The sequence below is a fragment of the Telopea speciosissima genome, chromosome 1 (assembly GCF_018873765.1).
Source record: "Telopea speciosissima isolate NSW1024214 ecotype Mountain lineage chromosome 1, Tspe_v1, whole genome shotgun sequence".
Classification (NCBI taxonomy): Eukaryota; Viridiplantae; Streptophyta; class Magnoliopsida; order Proteales; family Proteaceae; genus Telopea; species Telopea speciosissima.
In genome coordinates, this window is record NC_057916.1 from 32,412,808 (window position 1) to 32,419,504 (window position 6,697).

Below are 6,697 nucleotides of genomic sequence, written 5' to 3' on the forward strand. Positions count from 1 at the left end.
ACCATTAAATACAACCCTGATGGTTCGGTTGAACGGCTTAAGGCTCGCCTGGTTGCTAAAGGTTATATGGTGTTGATTATTTTAAGACTTTTTTGCCTATTGCTCATCTTAATTCCGTTTGGGTTCTTATATCCTTGGCCGTCAACCTTGATTGGTTGCTTTATTTGTTGGACATTAAGAATGCCTTTTTATATGGAGCAACCTCCCGGGTATGTTGCTCATGGTGAGAATTCACATAATATTATACGCTGCACAAGGCTATTTATGGTTTGAAGCAGTCACCAAGAGCTTGGTTTGATAAATTTACATCTATTGTTACTAAGTGTGGTTTCTCACAGTGTTATTCTAATCACTTTCGTCGCCAGGACTCTAAGGTGGTTATCTTGATTGTTTATGTAGATGACATGATTGTCTCTGGCAATGATATGAAAGGTATTACAGAAGTAAAGTCTTTTTTACATCAGAATTTTCAAATGAAAGACCTGAGTTCTTTTAGTTACTTTCTTGGCATTGAAGTATTAAGCAAGAAAGGGGTCATTTTGTCCCAACTAAAGTATGTATTGGATCTTTTGTCTGAAAGTGGCATGCTTGCATGCAAACCAGTGGATACTCCTATAGATCCTAATAAAAAGTTTGGTGCTGATGATGGGGGAGGCTTTGATGGTATACACAGGTACATGCGCTTAGTTGGGAAGCTCATTTATTTAACTATTACAAGGCCCGGTATTTCCTTTGCTGTGGGTGTAATTAGTCAATTTATGTAGTTACCGAAGAAAGTCCACTGGGAGGCCGTATGCCACATCTTAAAGTACCTAAAGAGGGCACCAGGAAAGGGGCTCATTTATCGTCCGCATCAGAATGTTCATTGGTGGGATGTTCTGACGCTGGTTGGCCTTGTGCTGATGGTGATAGAAGGTCTACCACATGATTTTGTACGTTTGTTGATGGTAAGTTTGTCTCATGACGTAGTAAGAAGCTGAAGTCTCTTCTTCAAGAGTTGGGTTTCCCTGTTACTCAACCCATGAAGAAGTTTTGCGTTAATCAAGCTGCCATCTACCGTGCCAGTAATCCTGTATTTCATGAGCGGACGAAACATATTGTGGTTGATTGTCACTTCGTAAGGGATGTTGTTGTGAAGAAGCTAATTGGTGCACCATTCATTTCGTCTGCAGATCAGTTGGCTGATTTGTTTACCAAGGCTCTTTTTGGTCTAGCTTTTCGGAAGTGTAGTTCCAAGCTGAGCATGGGTGAAGTGTATGCTCTAGCTTGAGGGGGAGTGTTAAAGTATTAGGTCTATAGGAGTTATGGACTCCTATTGGACCTAGTCGTTAGGTTCTATTCAACCGAGAATTAGTAGCAGCGTTTTAGTTGAGTTTTACTTTTAGTTTTTGTTTCCTCTTCTGCATAAGTTTCTTTATTCAATTGTATGTAGGATTGTTGATTTTCTTCCTGTCCAGCGATAGAAACTCTAACTGTTCTATCGCTGAACAGTTCTTCCCATTCTCTTCTCTCCATGGTCTCTCTCTTCTTCTCTGATTGGTGACTGGTTATTGAAGTTATTACCTCCTTACAAGCAGGAATAGTACATTATCAATAGAAATAGGAGAAGAAACAGGTTGAAAATAAAATGGAGTACTTTCAAAGAAAGTGACATCAGCGCTAAAAAATTGCTTATGAGTCGCAAGACCAAAGCATTTGTATCCCTTCTCAGTCCTAGAATAACCACGAAAGATACACTTGACTGCACTGGGAGACAGTTTATCAATATTAGGTTATAAGAGATGAACAAAACACACATATCCATAAAACCTGAGGGGGAACAATAAACAAAGGTGCATCAGGGTATAAAAGAGAATACGACACATGGTTATCAAGAACAGAAGAAGGCATCCGATTAATTGAATCAATAACATGCAGTAAGGATGGCATCACACCAATATTGTTTAGGGACATTCATCTGAATCACGACAAATCGAGGAATTTCCAGCAAGCGGCTATTCTTTCGTTCGGCCACCCCATTTTGTTGGAGGTGTGGACGAACAACTTGTTTGATGAATCATTCCATTGTCTAAACAAAACTTAGAAATTTCTTGTTGAGTATACTCAAGTGCATTACCAGATCCCAGGTAATATTCGGGTTAAAAAAAAAAAGTGCATTACCAAATCTGAAATCTTAATGGAAGTACCAAATTGAGTCTTTATTTCTTGATAAAAATGTTCAAAAACAGTAAGAAACTTAGAATAATTTCTTAGCAAATAAACTCATGTCAGGCAGGAATAATAATCCACAAACGTAACAAAGTAAGAAAACCCTAACCTGTTACTGACACTCCGTGGACCCAAAATATTTAAATGAAATAAAGAAAATAAAGACCGACTCTTAGGACCACTATGAGGAGGAAACGAAGATCGATGATGTTTGCCAAGTTCACATGCTTCACATTCAAGCCGAGAAAAGGATTTGCAACTGAAGTTTGGACAGAGATAGATGACCTAGACGAAAAATGCCACTGAAGAGGAGAAGTTCCACTAGTAGATGTAGTAGCTGTTGTAGGTCCAATGCCATCCAAGTAGTATAATCTAGCCTGCTCAAGACCACCACCAATCGTCCTCCCGGTTTGAAGTTCCACCAGTAGATCTAGTAGCTGTAGTAGGTCCAATGCCATCCAAGTAGTATAATCTAGCCTGCTCAAGACCACCACCAATCGTCCTCCCGGTTTGAAGGTCCTGAAAAACACAATAAGAGGGATAGAAGGTAATAGAACAATTAAGAGATTTAGTAAGTTGATTAACAGATAAAAGACTTAGGGTAATTTGGGTAACATGAAGAACAGAAGATAGGGTCATAGATGCAGTAGGGGATATCGTACTGTAGAGGAAATGTCAGCAAGAATAACAGGAGCAGAATGTGAAGTAGAAGATAACAAAGTAAATAAGTGGGACTTACCTGTCATATGAGAGGATTCCCCAAAATCAATAATTCAAGGAGTGGTATAAAGAAGGCTGAATTACTCGTATGTGCTAAGGTAGCAGTAGAAGTAGAAGCTGATGACTCAAGTAGTTGGAGTTGTGTCAGTAGTTGATTGTAGTCATCACGAGAAACAAGTGTAGTGGTAGATGCCCCAGGAGTAGATGTGGTGTCATTGGTGTGCACGTGCTCGGTAAAAATATCAGTGATGGCTGAATTTGCTAATTCATTAGCCCAGTCAGGTCGACCATGTTTGGCCCAACATGTGTCAATACTCAATAGTATGATTTGGTTTGTTGCAGAACAGTAATGAGAAGACTTGTTAGATTGCAGCCCATTTGTACTACAACCACAACCACGGCCTCTACCTTGACCACGACCTCTACTAGAATAAGAATTACCTCATCCTTTGTTGGCTGTGAAAGCTGAACTTTCCCGAGAAGTGGGGGAAGGATCAACTTTGGGAGTAGTTACCAAACGTTGAAGATGAGAGAAGATTTCATATAGTGAAGGTACCTTTCGCCAGTAAGGAGGACTTTTGACAGCCTGATAGTTAGGATGAAGACTTGCTAGAAACTTTGCGACATAAAACTCAGCCCGTTGAAGCTTTAACTGCTCCAAATCAGTAGTAAGCGGTTGGTGAATATGGAGCTCCTCAATAATTCCCTTATAGTTTCTGAAATATTTGGTAAGTGATTTATCTTCTTTCTTGAAGTTGAACATCTTCTCATAAAGATCATAGGTTCGAGATAAATTCTTGTCTTGAGAGAGGATCATCCCATACTCCCTTTGCAGTAGAATGGAACATACTTTGGCTGTGATGGTAGGTTGCATGCTATTCCACAACCAAATCTAAGTATAGAATTTTCATGCATCCATTCTTCGTAGGCAGCAATGACAGTAGGATCCTTGGAATCAGCAGGTGGAGGATCAGAGGTGAGATATTTCATCTTACCTTTCGCATGGATGTAGACCTGAGCAGCTTGAACCCATAACAAGTAATTATACACACCATTAAGCTTGATACTGGTAATCTGATTGTGAATATTGTCAACTGGAGCCTTGGGATCAGCCATCATGCAAACTGGTAGTATAGGAATCAAAGGCAGCATGTAACACAGTAGTGAAGCAGTAGTAGAGTCATTCTGAAGAATCAAATCAGCCGGTAACAGCAATTTACTCAAACCGAGAATTTCAAATTCAAGGTTTATGAATATATTACGGCAGTAGGATGTAAATACTCCTGTAAATTAGATCGTAGTCCCCTCTTGTGTTGGAGAAACAAGTACCAAAAGATTGGGATGAACAAAGTAGGTAAAAAATAATTTGAAAAATTCCACATCTGGAAAACTTCCAAAAAACTGAGTACCGCAAGAACTAATAGGAGAACTTGGATTGCAGGAGATCAAACCATTGGAAGGACTTCAAACTTGGATTGAGTCTGCTGTATGTTGAGAGTAATTGATCCTCAAAAATTGATTCAAATCAGCTGGTTCAATGAGAAGTAATTTAAGATTCCAAAATTCTGGAATCAAACTCCAGAATTAGCAATCGCAGTCCTGGTATGCTTGAATAATGATAAATTGTAGGAGGAGAATCTTCAAATTTTCATAAACTGTAGTAGAAGGCCCTAGTTTAATTCTTATATCATCACAAACTAGGTCACAGTGCAGCAGATAGGCAGCATAGGTGCTGCAACCAGTAGTCGATAGAAAACCTTAAAGAACAAGCAAAACAGAAATGAAAAAGACTTTGATTACTGGTATTCAAGCTCTGGTACTATGTTACAATTTGCAACAACAAAAACTCAGCCTTATCCCAACCAAATGGGGTCGGCTACATGGGATCCTTGCCCTAAAAAAAGTAGAGAAAAACTGAGGTCCTCACAAAAGGAAAGTAAGGATGAAGAGTAAAAATGAAGAAATGGGATAAGAAAAGTGAGTAATGAAAAATGAAAAATGAAAGTAAGAGGAAAGAGGACAGCCTAGGAAACCAGGAAAATCTCAGATACATGGTGTCGATAACGTGGATCCTTGCCCTCTAATAGGCTCTATCTGAGGTCATACTTGGCACATGACCCAAACTATGCATTTCATTCTTTACAACCTCACCTATGGTCATCTTAGGCCTGCCCCTAGCTCTTTTAGCTCCTTCGATCGGCATCAGATCAATCCTCCTTACTGGGGCTTCCCCAGGCCTCCGTTGCACATGGCCAAACCACCTCAAACGACATTCTCGGAGCTTGTCGCTGATCGGGGCAACTCCCACATCAGCTCTAAAACGTTCGTTCCTCACTTTATGCTTCCTAGTTTTGCCACACATCCATCTTAACATCCTCATCTCTGCAACACATAGCTTCGCTATATGGCACTTCTTAACTGCCCAACATTCCACCCCATACATCATTATAGGTTGGACAACAGTCCTGTAGAACTTTCCTTTAAGGTTTAAAGGAATGCATCGGTCACACAGTACTCTGGTCGCACCTCTCCACTATTTTCCATCCCACTTTAATTCTTTGTGAGACATCGTCATCTATGTCACCTTCTTTGTGTATGATAGACTGCAGATAATTGAACGCCAGCAATTTATAGTATCATTTATTGAACACCAAGAACCACAGAGAGAAAGAGAGGAGATTGAGAGAAGAGGATGAGACTGCTGAGAGTAGATCGCAGGCTCTGTGTGCACCAACTCCCCCCCCCCCACCCCCTCACCCCCAAATTATATTTATAATATAGAAAAGAGTTACTATGTGTAGTACCACTAGGAATCCATACTCAGAGAACCAGTAAGAATTCTAGAGACAAAATAAAACTAGAAACCTAACTAAAGAAAATAAGGAAAGATAGAAATCCTAATGTAACTAGGAAAACTAATAATAAACAAAGTATTATACCACGATAGGGACTCCCCCTATTGTGGTGCACTCTAGCTTTTCTAACAATTCCTTATCAAAACCTGTTGGATTATGTACCCAGAAAACCGTGGGGGTATTCTGGTCTTTTGGGTATTTTATTTCTGGTTTAATTATGTATTACCAACTCTCTTTATGAGAGTCGGCAAGAGCAGGGACTATTTTGTCCTATTGTATTTTTTTTTCTTCATTATAAATAGAGAGCTTGTCTGATCTTTCTGATCATTCAAGCCATTCATTCAATTGTGTTTTGTTAACACGGTATCAGAGCCAATTCATCTGTTCTAAGTTACAAAACACCCCCATCGTTTCTCTCTCCCTTCTTCTTCTCCTCTTTCTCTCGTCTTCTTCTTCTTTCTGGTTTTGTACCTTGCTTAAAGGGCAGCACTAATGAGGTGATTGAATGATCTAGTTGCTGCGCTCCATCTACCTCATCAATCGATGATATAAAGGAGTTCCTTTTCTGCGAAAGCTGCTGCCCTGTTTTGCTTCTGCGATTTTTTGGAGTCTCTCCCTCTTAAAGACCAAGTCTCATTATTATTGGAGATTGGTAGTTCGCATTGGAGGTCCCATTCTTTCAGTCCTGGACAGCATCTATTACAAGTCTACAACAACAATTGAAGCCCCCTTTCCTTGTATCGATCTCACTTTCAGGGTTTTCCAAAACCGGAAAACCCTGACACTCATCGATTTTAGGGTTAGGGTTGTCCCACCTTGATTTTTTGAGGGGAGTCTTATATATACCAAAGGAGTACTCGACCCTGATATCAGCCTCATCCTTGGAGTTTTTTTGCAAAAAAATCAGGTTTCCT